Raw genomic sequence first — 25,000 nt, 5'->3', positions numbered from 1 at the left:
TGTCCATAAATGAGGTATAAGTGGATTTTATATATATTATATATTATATATATTATATATATATATATATATATAAATATATATATATATATATTTTTTTGTACACATATACACATACACATTCATGTTCCATGCCATACTTATTGCCTTGAAGCATGTTGTAGTAGTTTTATTTTAAATTTCGGTATTTTCTTGTACATAAATCTGTATTCAAACTGAACCCTAGCGACTCATTCACCGAGGAGAGATAGACAAAAATACTAATCAGGTCGACTGTCGATACATACATCTAACGAAATAATTCAACTTGGTGTAATTGGTATTACAGAAGTGGAGTACTGGGAACGGGTTACATTAGTCGAAAATATCATAAAAGTGAAGATAGAGTGAAATTGTTGAAGTTAACGATGGTAAAGGCAAACGGCATCGTAAATCATGAATTAACAATAAGTATATAAGGGTAATAAATAAAAGTTAGATGTTGCATCTGCCACCTCGAGGTATTATGTGTATGATGCATCTGTGACCACGCACAAGATTTAAGGAAAAGAATGACAAGTAGCGATCACAGAATTAACACGAGGGAAATAAATGGGATAAATTTCTGGACTTAATAAATACCTCCTGAAAAACCCCTACTTAAACTCCCATTTTATGACAGATTCTCCCTATCTGTGTTCACCATTGTTCAGCATATTGCATGATATCAAGTAATAGTGATCACAAAGACGCATTTCTTCGTAGCTGTTGGACCATTCACTGAAATTTCCGGGACGTTACTTGTACTCTCTGACATTTGCGAGGTCCTTGACATGGATGAACATGTGACTGTGTGTTTGAAGGAATGCGTTAGAAACGAATGGAATTATTTATAGGATTTGCGCTACCGATTCATTATTTCATCATTATTATTTTGTATACATACATACATACATACATACATACATATATATTATTTTATAATATATATATATATATAGATATATAGATATATTTCCCATACCATAGTTTCTCCCCTGAAGCATGAATTTGTGGTTTTATTTTAAATTTCAATATTTTCTTATACATAAGACTGTATTCAAACTGAACACTAGTGACTGATTCACCGAGGAGAGGTAGACAAAGATTATAATGTTTGCTAGGCTGGTCGACTGAAGATACTTACATCTTACGAAATAATTCAACTTGGCGTAAATTATTATTGTAGAAGTGCAGTACTGGGAACGGATTACATTAGTCGAAAATATCATAAAAGTGAACAGAGAGTAAAACTGTTGAAGTTAACGATGGGAAAGGCTAACGGCTGAATGAATCATGGATTAACAATAAATATATTAAGGATAATAGCTTAAAGTCAGATGTTGCATCTGCCACCTTGAAGTATTATGTGTATGACGAATCTTTGACCACGCACAAGATTTAAGGAAAAGAAGGACAAGTGACTATCACAGAATTAACAAGACTGAACACGTAAAGCTCAGTTTTGTCCCACGTGAGAGAACACCAACATTTTAATAGTGTAGATAAATTGAATAAGTTTCTGGACGTAATAAATACCTTCTGAAAAGCCTCTACTGAAACTCCTATTTTATTACACACCACAGATTCCCCACATGTGTTCACCATTGTTCAACATATTGCATGATATTATGCAATAGTGATCACAAAGGCGCATCTCTTTGTAGCTGTTGGATCAGTCACTGAAATTTCCCGGAATATTACTTCGTACTGGGTAACATTTGCGAGGTCCTTGACACGGATGGACATGTGACTTAGAAACCAAGATTTCCGTTTTGTGTACATCAGGTTGTTTTGTTTTTTTTTCTGCCTGTGTGTTTGAAGGAATGCGTTCAAACGAGTGAACTATGGGATTTACACCGTCGACTCAGTAATTTACTATTATTATTATTATTATTATTATTATTATTATTATTATTATTATTATTATTATTGGAGAAGCAAATCCACAGTTATATATATGTACATATATTTAAAGATAAATCTATATGGATAGCCAGTGTTGCCACTTTGGTTTTAGCAAACTCCCACAGAAGGGACAACTTTCTCCCACAAAATTACCCACAAAAAATTCTCAACTCCCACAGATTTCTCCCACAAAAATCAACTTTATTGTGAATATATTATATGTAGGTTCTTCAACTGAAAAATCTTATTGATCATAAAAACTATATATTCAACTTGAAAATATGAAATAATTACTGACAAAGGCCTTCAAATAAGTGTGACAACATAGAATCTAGAAATATTTCAATCTTAATGAAGTGATCAGACATATACTTGGAAATATAAAATTAAAATATATACTGACACAGGCCTTCAAATAAGCGAGAGAACACAGAATTTTGAAATATTACTTCAATCTTAATGAAGTGATCATTCACATACTTGAAAATATAAAATTAAAATAAGTACTGACACAGGCCTTCAAATAAGTGTGAGAACATAGAATTTAGAAATATTATTTCAATCTTAATGAAGTGATCAGACATATACTTGAAAATATAAAATTAAAATAATTACTGACACAGGCCTTCAAATAAATATGAGAACATAGAATCTAGAAATACGGTAGCATTTCAAACCTATTGAAGTGATCAGACATATTTTCATGATCTTTTCTTCCCTCCTCCTCTTACTCTATTTCAATAGCTATAATTTCGTCAACCTCTTCTTCTTCTTCTGCTGCAACATTAACTTCACCCTTAGCATTGAAATTTGCTAGCATATCTCTAGATGGTGTGAAATTTACACATGAAATATTTTGTCGTGATAAACCATATCTAATTTTCAAAATAGCTTCTACTGACTGCACATGGAAGCGATTTCTTAATTTTGAATGGACTACATTCATCTGTGAGATTATTCTCTCTACCGATGCATTAGAAAAAGGTAATGAAAGTAGAGATAAAGCTAAAGAAGAAACATTGGGGTATTTCTGCTCTCCGGCAGAATCTCTTTTCTCACTAACCTCCGCCCAAAAGCTGACACAGTCTTTTAGACAGGAACTGGACCACTGTTCTAAATGAATAACATTCCATTCATTTTCCAAATTATCTATATCTCTAAATGTATTCTTGTATTTACATGCAAGTGATACAATATTACCTTTTACTTGTGACGCGGCAACTGCTGGATGCAGTTTCTTCAACATAAAAAGGGTATCAACATTACTGGGTAATCTTAGTTGAACTTGATTCAAAAGTTCCAACACAAATTCCTTGCAACGCTCTTTTACATAAGATACCTGACTCTCATTCAACGAGCACTCTCCAGCATAATTATTGAATTCATATCCAAAATTGATGTACTTAAGGGGAATCAGGTAACTTTGGAACTCAAGTTTGGGAATATTTTCTTTTGAGCACTTTGATAAAAAAACTAGGTTCAACAACTATTTGCATTAAATTGCGATACATGTCTATAAGATCTTCCATGAGTTTTGTAATGTCTACGTTTTGTCCCTGAAAAAGCTTGTTAACTCTAATAACTTCCCTCAGTGTTTTACGAACAAACAGTAAGTATAGGTTATTTTGAGGATCTTTGTAGGCTTTACTCAGTTCATTAGCTGTATAACACCGTTCACTTTTTGCAGAGAGCTCAAAGTGAAGATTAAGTGCATCCCATTGATCAAGAATAACATTGATCGCCTCCAAACGGGACAACCACCGAGTACTGGCTAAACCTGGAACTTTCTTGGGTACACAGTCTTCCATAACCTTATATAACTCTGCATAAATGCGCATTCTCTTTGGACTATTTGAAAACCATGTGTGACTTTCTCTGACAATGAAATCAAGAATTGTAGGCAACTTTTCACAAGCCTTGCTTGCTGCTAAGTGAAGAGAATGACAAACACATTTAACAAGAGTTATATTGGGGTTATCTTTTTGCAGCAAAGTTATGAGAGAGTGTGTTCGTCCAATCATGGCACTTGCGCCATCCGTACCAGTCCCTACTAGTTTATTTACATCTAAATCATCCTCCTGCAAGTAATCTTTAACAGCCCTGTAAACACTATCTGCAGTAGTATCCTTAAGGGAAACAAGGCGGTAAAATGTATCAACTATGCATCCTTTACTAGAACTAAAAAATCGAATGCTTAATGCCAAACAAGAAATTTTAGCCTCATTGGTACTTTCATCAGCAGTCAAACTGAAATGTTTATTTCAATTTCTTCTCTCAGTTGCTTTACAAAACTTGGAGCAATTACTTGTTTTTGTAAACGAGAACATTTAGAACGGTGTAGTCTAATTTTCTTAAGGTTAATGGCTGTATCATCTAGTTGCGGTATTAATTCACCTAAATGATCAACAGCCAAATTAGACGAATGTTCTGTTATAAAAACTGCCAGCTTCAACTCAGCTGTTTTTGTTGGATCATTCAAAATTGGTTGGACGCTTTTTTTGATGGATTCCTGAACTTTAGTCCCTGATGACTTTGCAATATCCCTGTTTTTTTCCTGAAGCATGACCAGATATAGATTTCAGGTGAGCTTGTAAAATAGTCCCACAGAGGTTGCACCTAGCCTTAGATTTGTCCCCAGGAAATGGTTGCAACCATCCTGTCAATGAAAACAGTACTACTTTAGTATCTAATAATTACCAGTGGATCATGTCTGCATTTTATGTAAATTGATACTGTACATAAGAAAATCCCCCCAGAAATATTGCAAATAATTTTCTAAAAGCTACTCTGTATTATCAATTTACATAGCACCATGTTAAAAAATATTGAGTTAGTAACTATATCACCAGTACTGTACCATAATATTGCTCCCTACTTGCTGTTAATTTTTCAGACCAAAAAATTACTCTATCTTTAGGGTCTATTTAAAAATGAAATGGAATACCGTACATAACGTAATAGTAGGCTACAATCATACCTTTGAATCTTGAATCACTTTCCCATGAATGCCGGTATTTTTGGCCATACCGGCTCTTTTTGTTACTAACAGTCTCATCCCTGATTTCTGTGACAGGTATAATCAGTGTATTAGTCTATGCTACATATCACATTACATATCTTTACAGTATATATATAATGTAGCACATATGACTAACCATATAAAACGGAAACAGTAGTTATGAATTTCATAATATTTACTCATTATTATCCTTTTCATCAAAATATAAAAGACAGGACTTTAATTATAAAATAAACCTCACCTGTATCTACAGGTCTAGCACCTTTACTTGCAGAAGGATCAGGCCTAGCATCATCTTTAAAGAGTGACAAAGAGTTTAACAAAGACTCATAAAAGAGTTTAACGACTCAAATATATCAAGCTATATTGTAACGGTCTACTAAAGATATATTTCTCAAAAAATATAGCCTAGGCATAGCCTATATTGACAACTTATTACATGTAGCCTAATGAATTCAACAGTATTCTTCCTTCAATTATATGATAACAAATCTTACTTTCGGGAAAAAAAGAAAAAAATATTATTAACCTTTGCTTGCAGATGGATTCTTAGAATAACACCAGAACCACTGGGTTTAGGATCATTAATAGCCTCATGGACAGGATAGGAAACATTTTCATCAGTCTTGTCTTTGCCTAAGTAAAAAGTAAAAACAACATATATATATATGATGATATATATATTTTATTATATATATATAAATATATATAAACTCTAACAATGATGATCCTATCTCTTCCAAAATTGAAACAAAACAGACCATATAAATATTCTTCTTTAGATTATAATAATACTACTACATTCATACGTTCATTAGCAAGTAGCCTACCTTTATATATAGAACTGTCATGGCTTAAACCCGGACCCGGTTTGGGATCAGCTGTTACCACAGGAAGAGGGTCATCTATTTCTGACTGTTCTGAATCACTTTGCCTTGTTCTCTTAACATTTGCACGTGTATCACCTTTCCTAAAATAAAACATGTTTGGGCTAATATGACCGGAGAGAGAGAGAGAGAGAGAGAGAGAGAGAGAGAGAAAATTTGCATGGCTAGGCCACTTAGGCAATTGCACAGAAAAATAATCAATGGAAGTTGAAGGGCATGGATTTCCACACAGTTGCATTTTTGTCATTAACAAGGCAAGACCGTCTTACTGTTTAAGAAAAACAGCTTAGCAAGACGTTATATGACAAAATCGACTTTTTACCACTGCCTTACCCGATCAGCTGATTGATGACATAACATCAAAACAACGGTAAAGTAAGCATGGCAAAGCCGTCTAAAACAGAATTGTACCTTTCTACAATTAAATTTAATAGACTGTCGATAAGGAACTAAGTTATTCTCAGCTGAAGGCTTAGGTCTAAGGCTAATTCAATGGGATTCTTTATTGCAGGACTATCTCAAAAAAAAAAAAAAAAAAAATTAAGAGAAATTTCGGGACCTTGGCTCCACTCCTGTTCAGTTCAAGTACAGTATGCATAAAATTATCTTATTTCAAAGTAGTTCCTGAGCACTGAGTTTGCCAGAGCACAGCTAAAAAAGATTTTTTTTTGGCCCTATGATACAGATTAACATTGCAACCTAAATTAATACTAAGTTAGGCTAAACTAAAATTCTGACAATGTCAAATTTTCTAAACAAATGGAAAAAGATATTAAGCCTAGGCCTAGTGATTTAGAATTAGGCTAGCACGTAACACCTAGCAACAGCTTGGTTAGTAGGCCTATGAACTACAGTATAGCTCTAACGTTAAGCTATAACTTACAGCAATTCTGAAGAAAACTTACAATGATGTGCCCCCAGCCTAGGGCATGTAGTAGGCTATAGCCTTGTCTATGAAATCAATGGATTGGCCTAGCCTATATCAAACTTGATCCCTACAATCCATGAAACTATTGCAGTAGCTCTATATTACTTATAGGTAGGCCTTCTAGGCTATGTCAGCCTGTAGCCTATATTCTGAATGTCAAGATCATTAATGTTTTCTATTTATGAGAACACAAAATAATTCAGTAATTTTGTACTTACTTCCTCCAGTCTTCAGCCAGTCACGAATAGACGACATATTATTACAAACTAAAATTGAACAGGCTTAATGTCTATCACAACACCAAAATTCACTGATGTTAAGAACGCACTGTCACCAACCAGGCGTCTGACAAAATCAAAATCAACCGAAGTTACCGAGCCAACACTTATCTTGAATAAACAAACGTAACAGTTCAAGTTCCGAACCTGTGCGTTGGTACGGTTGGTATTGCTTGATGTACGAGGGCAATCTATACAAACTGAATTCTAATATAATCCTTATATCCTTAGTACAAAGAGTTCAGATTATGCATCTCTCCTTTAACATCCGGTTGTTGATGATACTTTTTTTACTTAATCACTGATTTTAAAATAATCAGTCATATCTTGATCAATATATTCCTTTTATTATGAGTATATATATATATATATATATATATATATATATATATATATATATATATATATATATATATATATATATATATATATATATATATATATATATATATATATATATATCAGTCTGAAGCTCCCACAAAGATTCCCACAAATAAGCTAAATTCACAAAAAAAAAAAATTCCCACAAAATTATCTGAAAATGGTCCTCCCACAAAGGGTCCCAAAAAAGGTCATTTTTCCCACAGATTTGTGGGAAATTCCCACAAAGTGGCAACACTGTGCTTTAAATATAAATACATATATATAACTGTGGATTTGCCTCTCCATTTTAAGACTCATGCTACTATGAGTATTTTTTTAATTATTATTATTATTATTATTATTATTATTTTATTATTATTATTATTATTATTATTATTATTATTATTATTATTTTTTTAGAAGATGAACTCTATTCATATGGAACAAACCCACAGGGGCCAATAGTTCCTCATTGGACGGGTTGGTATCGTTCTTGGATAGCACTCTGCTGGGCCCGCGTTCGATTCTCCGACCGGCCAATGAAGAATTAGAGAAATTTATTTCTGGTGATAGAAATTCATTTCTCGTTATAATGTGGTTCCAATTCCACAATAAGCTGTAGGTCCCGTTGCTAGGTAACCAGTTGGTTCTTGGCCACGTAAAATAAATCTAATCCTTCGGGCCAGCCCTCTCTAGGAGAGCTGTTAATCAGCTCAGTGATCTGGTTAAACTAAGGTATACTTAACTTTTTCACAGGGGCCAATGACTCGAAATTCAAGCTTCCAAAGAATATGGTGTCCTACATAATGAGTAGAATGGTGTAAATATTGATCATCCTTCTAGCGCCCCCTCCCACCACCACCACCACACACAACTTTTTTAGTCCATCGACCCCAGTGTGGATTCTTTGGTTTCTTGTTGACCCTCAGCTCCCAGGCATGCACAAAAAATCAATAATGATTACTAATTTCGCATTTCTTTTTCTTCTCCATCTGCAGAGAGAAAGAGAGAATAAAGATGCTTATAAAAAGTAAGTAAAATTAGAAGGAATGAAAAAGTAAAGATGTATCGTTTTGGTAACTTATTTTAATAATAATAATAATAATAATAATAATAATAATAATAATAATAATAATAATAATAATAAATTATTATTATTATTATTATTATTATCAGATGAATGAAGGAGAAAACTTTTTCAAAGATACATTTAAAATTAAAAATACATCCCATCACGGCATATACAGTACAGTATACAGCAATGTAGTATTCCTTTTCTTTTTGCGTGCGTGGGGTAATCTGCGGGTAATGGACTGCACCTTTGACCGTCACAAAATCTTAAACAAGAAAATGCATAATATTCTTGATACAATTTAGGTAATATGCAATAGCAGAATGCCATAAGTATTCGTTTCATTTTTGACGGGTTAAGTACACAAGCCTCCCCCGGAAAATACAGTGAACTATGTTTATACTGGGTTGTAAACAGCTGAAACTACCTTTTTTTTTTTTTTTTTTTTGAAAAATTTTAGTAATATTTTTCATTTCATTTTGCAGGTAAGTGTTAACGAATTGCTGTAAGAAGGATTCTTTGAGATAAGTAAGTTATGTTGATTATTCTCTCTCTCTCTCTCTCTCTCTCTCTCTCTCTCTCTCTCTCTCTCTCTCTCTCTCTCTCTCTCTCTCTCCATCTTATGTATATGTATACATATACATATATATATATATATATATATATATATATATATATATATATATATATATATATATATATATATATATATATATATATATATATATATATACATATACATATACATTGATGCCCTTTCCGTTGTCTTTCCCAGCGGGTGAAAATCTTTTTATAATAAAAGGCTTTCTAGACGACATGTACCGATAGGACTGACGGATTTTCAAACCTTAGGAATAGCTATTGTAGATTATAGACACCGATGGTGAACCGAGATCGTGTTTTCATCACAGTCTTAAGTCGCGTGGATTTCTTTATGTAAAAGATACACGGTACTTCGATAAAGATACGATAGTGCTTTAGGAGCAACGTATTACTTTGATCATTTCACACGGATCAGAACTCTTCACGAGTTGCAAGTCACAGAAAACTATTATAATTCCGTACTTCCCCATTCAGAGGTCCGCACAAGTTACCTCCAAATAACACCATCCACAACCCAAGGACGCTAATAATAATAACATTGGTAATTCCATCTGATTTTAGTGGCTTTAAAAAATGTAGAAATACCTTTTTCTGTTATATGGGTAATTGTATATTTTATTACAACGTGTTAAATGATGCCCGTCATTTTCAACTTTATTCAAATCTCGAAGTTCACTGACTCCAGTCGCTATGTTTCCAGTACCAACATAAAGAGCTGCGAGATCGGTCGGTATACAAAGCCTTGAATGGTAGCTTATTGTTATTTGTTTGAGAGTCTTAAGACCTTCCCCTATACTAAAAACAAAATATTAGACAAGATTTATAAGTAGAATATCAGCGAACTGCGGGATCGGTCGTTATACAAAGCTTTGGATGATAAATGACCCTACGGAAGCTTAAAGCGAGGAGGAGGTTATTGGACACTCCAGCCAAGGGTTTGGAGAATCTCTGAGTTCTTCGGATCCTGTGAGAGAGAGGATGTGAGATACCGAGACGTACATTTCATACGGGAAGGATAAATTATACACGAAATATGTGTTCTAAATGTTTTTAACAACTGCAGTTACTAAGAAAATGAAAAATTAATGATTGTATTTAGGATTTATTATTGATTTTTAATTGATTTTCTAAATCATGATTGAAAATTAAAAAAAAATGTTTCACTTTAAACTTAGATTTACATCATACTTTGCCAACCATATTTTCAAGATTATCATTTCTGTCAGGTATCCAAATGAATTCAACTTCCATTGTCCTCGATTTGGTCGAGGTCCTCTTCCGGGGATCCCAGGGAATTCTTGGGCACCATGTTGAGGCAGGATTCTGCTTTTAAGAGGCAGCCCAGGGGTCACTTTGGGGCGCTTCTGTCACGCAGCGGGCCCTCCTGAAGGCTACACTTCGTCGAGAGGTCCTCACCCACAGGTTTTAAATCCTAGGGGAGCGTGATTCTGGAGAAAGCTCTTCACCCTAGGAGGGCAGTTCAGCCGATTATATATATATATATATATATATATATATATATATATATATATATATATATATATATATATATATATATATATATATATATATTATATATTATATATCTATATATATATTTCTTTATATATATATATATATATATATATATATTATATATATACCCCATTGATATTTTTACTCTAGATAATTTTCTTTGCTTGATTATTTTGTATTTTCGAATAGGACTTATAAATAATTTAAATGATTTTTTATGTAAGTTAATTGTGATTAATATTTTTTCTGATATTTGTGGCCTAATAAAAGTATTACCGTAGTCTGTCGATTTGCCTGACGTAAAATAGGTTAAATAACATTTCGAAAAATTGATTCTATATGATCGTAGTACCGTAGCCTACTTTGGTGTATTGGGTAACGGGGTAATACTATTCAAAAGACATTGAATTTAGGAAGATTTATTCAGATGTTCAGGACTCGTATTTTAAAGGCTGATCCTCATTTGCATGTGATAAATAACCAGAACGTGATTACGAATACCTTAGTCAGTCCTTAGGCGCAACATCCCGAAACACTCGGTGTTGCACAGTTTTGCGCACGGAGGGAGGTTTGAAGGTTCGAGCCAGAGATGCTTCGGAGTACGAACCGTTTTTTGGTTTGAAACTTGGTTCTGGAGGGTTTGAGTTTGCTTGTTGAGCTGTTTAGTTTCAGTTTGCGGTGTGTCACTGGCTCTTGTTTGCTTTGTTTTTTCTTTAGAAAGCGGGAGGAATTTTGAACAAGTCGTGGCTTAATTTGGGTGGTTCATCTGAAGGTTTGCATATTTTTAATAATTTACATACTTATGATGTGTGCACCCTTTGAATAGTACTAATAATGTATGTCTTTTCTTCATATGTTGCAGTGAGGCTTTGGCTTATTCAGTAAGGATGTTTGTACCTTGTAATTAGTAATAGAGTATTTTAGTATAGCCAAAACCTTCCAGTTATGTGGTGGAGCTGAATGTAGGTAATCTGCAATTGCTTTGCATATTCTGAGTTTTTTTTTTTTTTTTTTTTTTTACTATTTTGGCACTCTGATAAATTTTCTTGTAGGTCTGTATAAGAACAGTATACATTGAACAGAGAGAGAGAGAGAGAGAGAGAGAGAGAGAGAGAGAGAGAGAGAGAGAGAGAGAGAAAGTAGTACTTGTTGTCGGGTGTAAGTGTGGGCGTTCTTTGACGAAATGGCAAAATCTTATTGACATTAATTAATGAAATGTGGAGACCGGCAGCAAACATCCGGTCGGCGTAGGGCCAACTTTTCATGGCGTAGCCAAAACAGGATATGGCCTGGCACGCTGTCGGAGAAGGACTCCGTTGCAAGGACAGCGAATAGGATCGCTGCCGAGGAATAACACTCGAAGAATGCCGTAATGCCCTGCAGGATATTTTTGCCGTGTAACGAGGAAGTTGTGTTCATGTTCTTCAACTTGTATTACTCGGGGAGTGGTTAGGTGAAACCGATGCATTCGATTAGGGGACAGTTACTTTGCTATTGGAAAGTTCCCTTGGCTGTAATATTTGGTTTGATTAGAAGAATATTTCTAGGATTATTTTTTTATTGTTGGTTTGACGACGCCAGCGTATTTAAATGAGTAAATCAGAATAAATTATTGCTGCGTGTAGCGATGCAGAGGGCAGATTAGGTGTTAACCAGGCCTATTGATATTCGAGAATTAATTGGAATTAGCTAGAACTGTTGCGGATTAGAAACTTTCCAGTAGTTGATATCTGGTTTTGTCAGGAAGGCGAGGCCTTGCTAGTTATAATGTCAAACATTAACGTAAGCCAGAATTATTATGAACGAGAAATTCTTTACAATAATTTCATTGTCACACAACAAAGAATATGGATCAGTAATAACACTTGAGGATTATATCATGGAAATGACATCATGATGTACCGATCTCTTTTCAACTTGCACAAAAGGGCGAGCGGAAAACCGAGCTGAAAAAACAATTGTTCATAATTCATAGTTTTGTTTATACGTAGCGCCGCTCGAATCACAAGTATGGCTCCTGAATCATGTGTTTTGCCGTGTGAGTTCCGCGTGACTACAATATTCATAATTCATAGCTTCTGTCGTGATTCATCTGGTTTGTGTTTGTTTCTCATGCTTTAAATAGGCACTGTTTTTTTTTAGATTTTGTTTATTCTTTTAGTTCTCTGTTTTTTTTTTTTCTGCCTTTCTCACATTGCCGGAGCGACACTTCCGGTTATGTCTCTTATTTTCCTGTTAAGTTCCTGTTGTGAAGAGTCCTCTTTTGAGCGATGTATTTAGTGTGCGTGTATTTATAAGTTGCCATTTTGACTGAAGATACTTTCATTTTGCATGATATCGTATGATCTTTATAAAAACCTAAAACTCATTCGCGTTTACAAAATTTTAATATTACTAATCATGTAATGGTAGTAAATCATACATTATGTTACATCCTCATTTTCTACCTCGTTTGGAAGGTTTTTTTAATCTTTTATGAGCAACAATGCGTTTATTAATTTATATGTTTTCATTATGTATTATTGTGTTGTATTTGTCATTTTTGTATCGCGGAGAATAATTACCCTCGCTAAGTTGGTCGTGTATTTTTTGTTATTCAGTCCATCTTTCTATCTGTAAGCAGGATGACATGAAACTAATGAACAGGTTTGGGGCAAATTTTGGTGGTTATCGATGAAAGCCAGACGTGTGTTAAACGGCAAAACTTGCTCTCATTTTCAAATACTAGATTTAGCCATTAATTATTCTCTATATGAGAATTAGTGCTGGATGTTCCATTGAACTTTTCATGAGAGACTTTGGGACTATACCTATCAGAAACAGTCCTTATGAAGCTGCAGTGCCCTTCTGAAAATTTCTGATCATTTAACAACCTGTCCTGTAGTATTCTGAATTTCATGTCAGTCATTTACATCATAGTATTTCTTAACTCCCTGTAAGCCATATAAATATTATTTTTGCTTTCATAATGGTAGCACTATAGTTTTACAACAGACAGCTCACACTCCCAGTGCTATAACTTCTGTAAACCCACACTGTTCTTCCCCTATCATGACTTCTGTTACCTCTCCTACATTCTCAATCAAGACTATAGTTATTAGGGTATAGTTATTAGGCTTCCCAGATCTATAAAATAGTGTTATGGCAATATAGTTATGACTGTCCAATGTCACATTTTTCCTTATACGACTTGACAGTTAGTGATTTTATTCCTTAAGAACATTTCTCTCAAACCGCCATTCAGTAGCATTTTTTCACCACTGTAGTACTGCCATCAACTTCTTCCTCTTTATACTTTTCAGTATTTAAGGAAACAATCTTACATAATTATGAATCACTTCACAGCCATTCTCAGAGTTAGATTAGTTTTACTGACTATCTCCTCATTCAGTTGTGCTTCTCGTTTTACTAATATATACAATTATATATATATATATATATATTATATATATATATATAATATATATATGTGTGTGTGTGTTTGTATTTATATTTATTATTATATGTATATGCACATATACACAAATACATGTGTACAGAGAGAGAGAGAGAGAGAGAGAGAGAGAGAGAGAGAGAGAGAGAGAGAGAGAGAGAGAGAGAGAGAGAGAGAGCAATTCACACCAAATCTTCTATGGATCAACTTCGTCTTAAACTCTTGGTTAATATTTTTCAAAAGTCATCGTCCCGACATCCATCACTGGGCAGATTATGATTTACTACGAGGAAAAAATCCTTTAGAGTCATCTTGGTTGAAATGACCTCTGAGACATGTCTATCACCACTAAAATTCTAAGTCTAACATGTTTAAAGTTCAAGTGATTAACACTGTATGTTTTAATGATATATATATATGTAGATATAATATATTTATATATAAATATATATTACATAGATATATTTTATATATACATTTATATACATATATATGTATATATATATATATGTATATATATATATATATTATAGTGCAATTCAACTAGTCTTTCCACCATAATATGTAAAATCTGAATGCACAGTCTACTTATTCAGTATTCGAATCCCTTCTGAAGGGTCTGCTGTACTTTATGGTCCACAGTCAAAGTTAATTTTCTCTCTTTCCTTCATTCTCAAGGGACATCTCTCTCACATTCAGCCGTGCAACGGGTCCTGCTCTCTCCCAGGTCATTATCTAGACATTGGATTCGTTTTAGGACACTGAGATCAGGCTGCAGTACTGTATATCAAGGTTCTTTTCGAAATTATATTTTGCTGTCGATTCCGTCTTTGGTTAAGATGTAATAGTTTGGGTGTATTTATAGTGAAGAAGAGATGGTTTTGGACGTGTTTTTTGCAGAATTTTTATATTGAGTTTTCAAATGATATGCACAATCCACAAACAGACCCTGCACACACACACACACACACACACACACACACACACACACACACACACACATATATATATATATATATATATATATATATATATATATATATATATATATATATATATATATATATATATATATGTGTGTGTGTGTGTGTGTGTGTGTGTGTGTGTGTGTGTGTGTGTGAGAGAGTGTGTGTGTGTAGAGAGAGAGAGAGAGAGAGAGAGAGATAGCCGGAAATTGTCGTTCTCTTCACCTTGAACGAGAGCTCCAAACGAAATTATAGAAAACGTGCCGCGCGGGCGTTGTAGGAATAACTTTGTTAAACATTTACCCTCAAATTCTTTTTTTACTCTTAATTTGATTTTACCTTATTTCATTTTGAAAATGTACCATTTTTATGTTGTCACAGATACTGTACTGAATTTAGCGGATCATGTAAACTTGTGAAAGCCCTGTCGACGTTCTTAAAATTGTCTGTTCAGAGCGCAATAATGTGCCGTTTTAATAAGTAAGCGAAACCGAAATATACATTTACCAGGTTGTTAATTATATTCAGATGCCATTTCGCTTTAAATTTTTGCAGATTGTTCTAATCAGATTTGTTGTATGGGGTGATTATTACAAAGGCTTGTGTTAGTGAACTGTTTTCTAGACAAAATTGATTTCTCAGATTAACATTTTGCAATCTGGGATTGCAACTAACATTGGTCATCAACGCCGTGCTTGTCAAGTCGGGCAAAACAATAAGACTGACGTTTTTCTTTCTGTATGGACGTACGTACACACACGCATGACAGTGGTAGTAAAATAAATATTTTTTAAAGCAATAATGTCAGTTGTAACAAAAAAGTAGTAAGAAGTAGAAGACGCAGTTTGGATTTGGAAAAATCACCTTTCCCAGTCATAATACTGTAATAGAAAAATTACGTTGTAATGAATGAGCAGAGCAATTGCAGTTATGATATATAATTGATAAGTGAGATGTCTCTAATTTAGAATTATATATATATATATATATATATATATATATATATATATATATATATATATATATATATATATATATATATATTTATATTTTTTTTTTTTTTTTTCTTTCTTTTTTTTTCTACTGAGCCGTTTCCCACAACAGTGATGGCTCCGGAGAAAAATGCAAGTCACTGTCGTTTTCATACGAACTGCTGAATCTTGAATGAACTATATTTTGCCTTCATTCTCGTTCTTCCTGGATACAGTATTAAGATCCTTCCTTTTTCCATTACCTCCTTCTCCTCATCGACCAAGCGTTTTGTAGGTCTTCCTTCCATCTTCCCTCCTGACACTTCCGAATTATTCACTCCTTTCTCCAACCAAGCTGTGTACCTTCTTTCCTTCAGTTGGACCAGTGTCATATGGTATATATATATATATACATATATATATATATATATATATATATATATATATATATATATATATATGTGTATAGTGTGTGTGTATATTATATATATGTACAATATATATTATATATATATATATATAAATATAAGCATATATATATATATATATGTGTATGTGAGTGTATATGTACAAAGAGATTTATGAGAGTCAAGATGTATTTTTTGTGACTATGTACAAAGAGAGAGAGTCATGACGTGTTTTTTGTGACTGCCAGTGTTAATCACCAATGGAAACGTGACGGTGGACCGTAATGAAATTGCCTTTGTTCTTACGTATGCGACAATTTTTGTTTTTGTTTTTTTTGGGATGCGTGGCAGAAGGCAACTCGGGTAAATCAAGCGCATGACTAAGATCTTGGAGATGAGATAAAGACCTCGTTAAGATGTTTTCATTACTGTTTGAGAGAAAAAAGAAGAAGAAAAGGAAGGAGAGGCGTTGACTCATGTTTGGAGGTGGAACTATGGAGTAAATTGTTTAGGCTGTACAGGCAGTGTTGATGATTGAGATCAGCAGATGGAGCATTGGGCTGAGTTATTGGAGTGGAAAATGGTTTGCATGGGGTTACTAATCGGCTAGTTTCCGATAGCTGAAGAAAGTTTATTAAATCATATTCTTGAAGTTTGGAGTTGAAGTAGGGAGATGGTACCGATATTTAAGTGATAAGATGCTGGCACCGATGTTGGGTAGATGAAAGAACTACTGTAAGGTGAATGATGTTGCCAGTATTTGGAAATAAACGGATGAATGATGTCGAAATGTTTACCAGTGGTCGAAATGTTTACCAGTGGAAAGTAGTCATATAATATACATTTGTCCGGAATAGAAAAAAAATCATGCTGTTGTCAAGGTGTGTAGGGAAGTGTAAATCAAATGCACTGAATGACACTAGAAAGAAGGAAGAGAAGTGAATCAGAATAAACAGACAAAACTGTCATTAAATGACTTGCTAACAGCCTTGGGATCGAGAACTCCGAAGGAGAAACTATGTGAAGGCTATGCTGGTAAAATTTATTTTTGTAAATTCAGGAAATAGTTTTCTTAGGGATACACAGAGGAAGCAGGAATGGGAAATGTCGCACACACTTGTTAGATGAATAATTCAATAGTGGTTTTGTTGTATTGAAAATCGTGGTTCATAGTTGATCGTGGTTCAGCGTTTGTAGAGATCGTGCTGATGTTTTGGGGAATGACTACCAATATTAACAAAAAGCAAATTCACCTGTGCTGAAGTGAAATATTATTTCACTCTTGCTTTATGTGTTTACGTGTCATTGCCCATGTTTGTGCATGTCTCGTGGTTCTGTAATTTGCATACGTATATATGGATGATAACCTGTTATGCAGAGAAATCAAACTGTTCTTAAGTAGATATAGGTACTTATTAATAAATGGTATCGAGGTCGTGGGTTAACATCAGGAAATTTGAATATGCTTCCGTTGTTGTTAGAGCACTTGTAATCATAAACTTTCATGTTGTGGTTAAGATCTGACGTTTTCCAACAAAGAAGTAAGTTATTTGATTAATTTTTTTTTTTTAAATTTTCGGAAGGTCGCCACAACGGAAAGTTTATCACGATGTAGAAAATGCGTAATGCCATTCAGCACAAGACTTGTTCTGCTCTATTAAATTTTACCATTGTTTTGTTATCATTGTGTATTGAGGAACATTTGTGAACCTTTGTTTATATATATGAATGCTATAGTAGTATGTGGTATACTTGCGAGAAACTCATAAGGAAACAGAATGTTCATAAACACTTTGTACCATTTTACTTGAGTCTTCTTCGAATTCTGGACAAGTTGTTTATATATATGAATTCTATAGTAGTATGTGGTATACTCGCAAGAAACTCATAAGAAAACAGAATGTTCATAAACACTTTGTACCATTTTACTTGAGTTTTCCTCGAATTCTGGACAAGGTTAAAATAGTCGATTATTATTTATATTGTCCTGTTCCCCGCTCTCACGTCGGCATAAATTCCCACTGAACAACCGCAGGCAAATTGCTTTTGAAATGTCTGAGGCGGAAATGACGTGTGTCGCTGTGTGTGTGTTTGCGTGATGCTTCCTTATAGCGTTAATTTCTTTGTTCTTGTGACTCATTTCTTTATGTCCGTTATGATGGATGTTGCCGCCATCTCAAGGATTTGCTGTTTGCTTTGAGTATTGTAGCATTACCTGATACTTTAAAACCCGATCTCTATCTCGTCCTTTCTCTATGACTGGGCGTGGATTGTCATAGTCAGTGATGTGACGCCAGTTGGATAAACCAGGTTCCGTATATCTACTTCTTTTTATATATGTGCATATATATATATATATATATATATATATATATATATATATATATATATATATATATATATATACATGATAACGAGTACTATTTTTTAAACAAAGCATAAGTATTTTATAATGTAACGAACGCTGCTTGTCAAAAATAAAGCATAATGGTTTTATAATGTAAATATATATATATATATATATATATATATATATATATATATATATATATATATATATATATATATATATATATATATATATATATAAATTGCAAAATCGAGTATTTTCCAATACTACCGATCAAGATTCTTAAGTACACAAACAAACATGAGTTGCGTGCCTTCTATTAGGAAGTATTTTCAAGCCCCCTTCATGGAATATCAATTCCGGCGTAAACTGGTCCGGTTGACGAAACCGCAAGCTGACATTCGTCAGGCTTCACGTATGACCTTAAGCGCTGCGAGATTGCCAGCGGTGTGTGTGCATTTAGGGTCGGGAGTCTTAGCGTATATTATCTAACCACAGGTAACTGGATGAACGTAGGGTCTCTTGGAGGCTAAGGGAGGCTTTGTTAATCCCAGAGGCAAGGGGGGAACTAACTGGAAGAAGGAAGACAGGTAAGAGATTACTAACGATAATGGTGTGTTTCCGGGAAGGATTGTTTAGTTATAATGCCTTTCTAATTCTGGGAACTGATCGTAACTTCTCCTATGTCCCGTTCGGGCGGTCTTGAGAATGTTTAGAGAAGTGACTGGGAGAGTTTCTTGGGAAATACGTTGATGCTCAGAGTTATTTTGTGATCAGTAAGTAGGTCACAGAGGCAGAGCAGGAAGCTTGGCTTTTTAATTGGCTTTGAGCGCTTCCTAAAATCTTTTACGTAAACGTAAATGTTTCTTTTCCCCTCTCGTCCGCCTCTTGCGCCATCTTAGTTATAATCTTGCTTTTGGGGGGGGGGGGGGGCAGTGTCGCACTGGAGCTATTTTTTTTTTTTTTTTTGTGTAAACATGTCTTTCTAACGTATGACAGAAGGAGGTAACCTTTTTATGTTAAGCAGATAAGATTGAATGTTCTCAAATTTACGACTGGACTCCGGTATGCAATGCAATCTCTCTCTCTCTCTCTCTCTCTCTCTCTCTCTCTCTCTCTCTCTCTCTCTCTAGGTGTGTGTGTGTGTGTATGTGTGTTTGTGTGTATAGGTAAATAACTCAAATAAGTCTTCCCTGACTCAGTACCCTTAGCAATTATGATGATGCACTTCCTAACACAGACTTCATTGACTGACATATCTTTGAGTTGCTATGGGACATTGTTGGAATCAGGCCAGTGGATATACGCCTCTGCGGTATGATGCAGCATATATTCATCAACAAATGGCATGTACAGTATATATACCACCCAGCATGATGCTTGCATCATCGGAAGAGGCTGTATTGCTTATTCTGGACTCATTTATACACGGAAGGATCAGAAAAGTTGCATCACGTAAGGGTCTAACTTTGTCAAAGACTATTTTTATGTGTTCTTATTATCAAGTTAATCGTGTGCTCACGGGTTTCGGAAATTTCTCATCAGCGCACTAGAGGGTGGTACTCTTGCTGCTCTGTGGGACATGCCCACCGGAATACATCACCAGTTGGGGCACATCTTCAGTGCCCATATAGGGCAGTGTGGTCGAGAGTTTGCCGTCACGGCCAGTAGGTGTAGTTGGTGAAGTCGAACTCTTTTAGTTCGAGTTATTATTAGCACTTGGGCTTCGTCCTCCTCGAGGCCTTTGGTGGATATTTTGAAGGGTGAAGGATTAGTAGTCTCTGTGTCTGGAGGGAAGATCTATCAGGTTTTCTTGTTTGTTTTAAGGGGGGGTGGTTGTTTATGAGGCAGCTTTTGCGTGTAATTTACATGTTATTGGAGCATTTTGTGTTAAAGGTACTACTTACTGCGCTTTTAATTCACAGTTTCGTTTCATGTGAATGGTCAGTCAAATTATTGGCATTGCAAAGACCGAGCGTTGTTTTGTCGTAGTAGAAAATTAATTTATAGTTACGCATGGCCAAAACTTGCTGTATTAATTTTATTTCAGAGCGAAAAGGAACCAAGGTAAATTGAGATAACTGTACTAACGTCCACTGGCACATACTTTCATATACCAACTGTATACGTAAAAGCACTATTTTCCATTCTCTCTTTTGACTTCAGAAAAATTTCTTTTCATAAGTCGTGGAAACTTGTGGGTTAGTGAGGCAGAGCATATCAGGTGAAATAAAGCGAGCTTCCTTTTTAAAACATGCTTCGATATGAGCGCTGTTTTACTAAAGAATTATATGCGTTTTTGATAGTTTCAAAAGAAATTGTAACTCGTGGCAAGAGAAACTATGTAATTTTTAGTGACCCCCGGAGTGTACTGCAATTGACTTAGATTTCTGGAATGGATATTTTGAGTTAATCGCCGTACCATTGTCATTAACTAAAGCTCGATACAAGCCAACGTAGGTATAATAGCCAGTGAAGGGGCAGACAGCTAGGCAGAGAGTATTGCATCACATGCTGTGGAGAGATCGACTCCTTTGCCTTTAAGGGACTAATTTCCCAACAATTAGAATGACAGTAAAAGAGGCCTGGCAAATCTCATGGGAAGGATTGTCTGGTAGTAACCAGATAATGTTGGAAATGATCAATTCAGTCCTCCCAGAGATCTACAGTAATTTATCGAGGAGATGGGAAACTGTACTGCGTCATCGAGGATAGGACACACGCTTTTGGCCAATGGATACCTGATGGATAAGCAACCCTATCCATCCTGTAATGACTGGTCGGTCCCGCTGACTTTGTGATACGCCAGAAAAAGTTTGAAACCTGAAATGGACTGCGAGGCTTCCACCCGCAGAAAGCAAAATCACACTAAGTGCTTGTGATACTTGGTCGAGTGTCTCAGTCTTGGCGACCTGTGATGTTTCTTTTATGGATGCTCGGAGAGGAAGTAAACCGTATCTGTGGTGGCCTTTTTAAGTTTTCTGAAGGAACTGGACTCCTGAACAAAGTGTAATCTATTCATAATGGCAGTCTTTAAGTAACTGTATGGTATCTTAAGAGCTTTTATAATTTTAATGTTTTAATACTTATGAATTTTTTTAACAATTTTGTAGTATTATTTTGTCTTAATGATGTGTGCATACGTAACTGTTTACAGGAAAAGGTAGATTATACTAACAGGTTTTTCGAAGTCAGTGACCTTTATTTTTATGACAGAAGATAATTTACTGTTAAACCAATCAGTCAGTCGTATAATTTACTGTTAAATCAACCAATCAGTCCCAAGTTATTGACGCAATGTCTTTTTAAATGAAATTCTCTTTGATGAGAATAGAGTTAGCTTAGATTCTTTATTATGAGATGTACTTTCTGAAGCTTTAAAATAATGTATTTTGAACTGACTATTCACAGTGAAACATTTGTATTTTCACTTTGAAGTATTATTATATCCTGTCACATTTTGATATGGTGAGATAACGTGAACCTTACTAATCCGTAATCATCAGCAAAATTGCCTCCGCACAAAACATGCAATATAAAATCTTTCAAGTGTACCTTTGAAAATATCTTGAAAAGTCTGTAAAATTCAAGTTTCTTGAATAGGATCATGTCAAGATTAGCGAACCCAACATCTCCACGTCCAGAACAGCGAACCCAATGATCCCCATGCAAAGAATGGCCAACCCTTTCCGGTCCGAACTCCAATTCCACATGAGAGCTAGTACTAAACACGGCGAAACAGTAATTCATCTACACTGTTTCTCCGTGTTTAGTACTAGCTCCTGGGGGGTCAAATGTATTCGCCTTGTTTAGTACTAGCCCCTGGGGGATCAAATGTCTTGTACCGAAGCGTTCGTGTCAAGAACAGCGAACCCGATTATCCCATGTAAAGAATAACGAACCCAATAATCTTGTAAAGAATAGCGAACCCTGCTGCGAGTGGGTTCGCTAATCTTGACATGATCCCTTGAATATCTACTTCATTATTCGTTTCAGAATGATTGAGATAATGTTATGCAATACCAAGGAATAACCCTTCCGTAAAAAAAAAAAAAAAAAAATTAGGAATGAAAATTTTTAGTTAGATTTCCGCGTTTGTGATTTCATAAAATTATAACGATTTCCTCTCCGAATTCCTCGGGTAAACTCATTTAATTAATAAGCCATACAATGCTAAACCTTTAATTTTAATTCTGTTGTAAATATAAAACATACCATCCATATTTTCATTAGGCGTTTTATGAAACATGAATAAGAATAAACTTTCAACCCTGGTAAGCCTCTTTATAGACCTTTTATCAAGAATATTTAAAAATTAACTAAATGTTACAGAACTGTACTTGTATCCATTGAAAAGCAATTTAACGATACCTAATTTAGTTCGTCCGTGGGACTGGTTACCTTGTTCATAAATCAGTGATCTTCCACTTGGGTATGTATCATTAACCTTGGAAACCACATTTGTCGATTTTTTTTTTTTTATAAAATTGTCTCATATATATTTAAAGTAATTACTGTGCTTCACGATAATTAACATTCTCTGAAAATCTAAGGATTACGGTATAAGAAAATTCTCAAAGAAACTCAGTTAAAAAATTGAAAGTTTTATGTTAAAAGCCCCATTTTTCTCATTTCATTCTTCATTCTTGTTGTTAGAGACTACAGGTGTGTGGGTATTTGAAAGATAATGACCGAAGTTCACGTATAAATGAATGTACTTTACTACTTCTACTACTCCACTACTATTAAATTACTACTACTAAAACTATATTTATTGTTGACATAATTTGAGAGGCTATACTGATTTTGTTCTTATTGAATAGGTTCCCGTTTATGCAAATGGTGTTCACCATAACAGTGACCTTTATACTCATATTCCATGACTTCCTAACCATCAGGTTCCATCTCCTCATTACCTCAATGTCCTTGAGGAACATGACGTCACAGACCTTCCACGGGACTGACCCGTGCTAGTGTTTATAGCCAGATCTCGCACTTCAAGTTTTGTTTTCGAGTTTTAACGTGAATAATTTAAAATACACCCCGAGAGAGAGAGAGAGAGAGAGAGAGAGAGAGAGAGAGAGAGAGAGAGAGAGAGAGAGTCACCTCTCCATTGAAAATCGGATCGATAAGGAAAATTAGAAAACCCCGTTATAGGGACCTCAGCAACTTCCCCCTTAGGGAGACGACGATGACGTTCGTCGACAGGACGAGATCGCAGAGGCATTTATGCGGTGGTAAAAAAATAAGGGAGTGAATCGCCTAATGATACCGTTGCCTGTACGTGGTCGTATCCGTGATTATATTTTCGTGTGCTGGTTTTCTCCTTTCCCTCTTTTTTTATGTTTTTGATGTTTCGTGTTTCTCGAGATGGATTTCACGTAGTGTTTTCCACTGAGAAATGCGATTGGATGTCTCTGACTTTTAGTTTTCTGTAAAAGAAAACTATTGTGCCGGCTTTGTCTGTCCGTCTGCACTTTTTCTGTCCGCACTTTTTTCCGTCCGCCCTCAGATCTTAAAAACTACTGAGGCTAGAGGGCTGCAAATTGGTATGTTGATCATCCACCCTCCAATCATGAAACACACCAAGTGAGAAATGCGATTGGATATCTCTGACATTTAGTTTTCTGTAAAAGAAAACTATTGTTCCGGCTTTGTCTGTCCGTACTTTTCTGTCCGCCCTCAGATCTTAAAAACTACTGAGGCTAGAGGGCTGGAAATTGGTATGTTAATCATCCCTCCTCCATTCATCAGATATACCAAATTACAGCCTTCTAGCCTCAATAGTTTTTATTTTATTTAAGGTTAAATTTAGCCATAATCGTGCTTCTGGCAACGATATAGGATATGCCACCACCGGGCCGTGGTTAAAGTTTCATGGGCCGCGGCTCATACAGTATAACACCGATACCACCGAAAGATAGATCTATTTTGTGTGGCCTTGATTATACGGTGTAGCGGTTGTACAGAAAACTCGATTGCGTCGAAGAAACTTTACTTTTTACCTGTATTGCCGTTATCCATATTCATTTAAAGCTCTTCAGATGACAAGTGAATTTTTACTAATTTTTAGGACTGAATTATGTGACTGTAAAAAAAGTGTTGAAAAGTTCTTGAATATGCATTTTCACTATAGATTCAACGGCTTTGGAAAGGAACTGTAATGAAGCAGGAAGATGTAGGACTATGTCAGTTTCTTATTGTTATATGTTATGCTTTACAGCTTTATAACGTGCCTCTTGTCACTGGGGTTTTAGAAATGAAGGAATATATATATATATAT

The 25,000-nt window shown here is 34.9% G+C and overlaps 2 protein-coding genes across 8 annotated transcripts in view; one reads left to right on the top strand and one right to left on the bottom strand.

The window, feature by feature from the left end:
* The window catches only part of LOC136826627 (uncharacterized), a 225,553-nt gene that overhangs the window by 137,059 nt on the left and 63,494 nt on the right, over window positions 1-25,000 (top strand). The gene's annotated exons all lie outside the window — the stretch shown is intronic.
* LOC136826625 (BTB/POZ domain-containing protein 6-like) overlaps window positions 1-25,000 on the bottom strand; it is a 111,514-nt gene that overhangs the window by 39,280 nt on the left and 47,234 nt on the right. Inside the window, exon 1 of one of the 7 annotated variants that reach the window (XM_067083932.1) lies at window positions 6,979-7,002. The exons of the other annotated variants lie outside the window; for them this stretch is intronic. The gene's annotated coding sequence lies outside the window, so the exon portion shown is untranslated. Of the gene's footprint in view, window positions 1-6,978; window positions 7,003-25,000 lie in introns of those variants that run through there. 7 annotated transcript variants of the gene reach the window in all.

This window comes from Macrobrachium rosenbergii, chromosome 41 (genome assembly GCF_040412425.1).
Source record: "Macrobrachium rosenbergii isolate ZJJX-2024 chromosome 41, ASM4041242v1, whole genome shotgun sequence".
Classification (NCBI taxonomy): Eukaryota; Metazoa; Arthropoda; class Malacostraca; order Decapoda; family Palaemonidae; genus Macrobrachium; species Macrobrachium rosenbergii.
The sequence above is the reverse complement of the archived record's forward strand: the minus strand, read 5'-3'. Positions and strand labels throughout refer to the sequence as shown.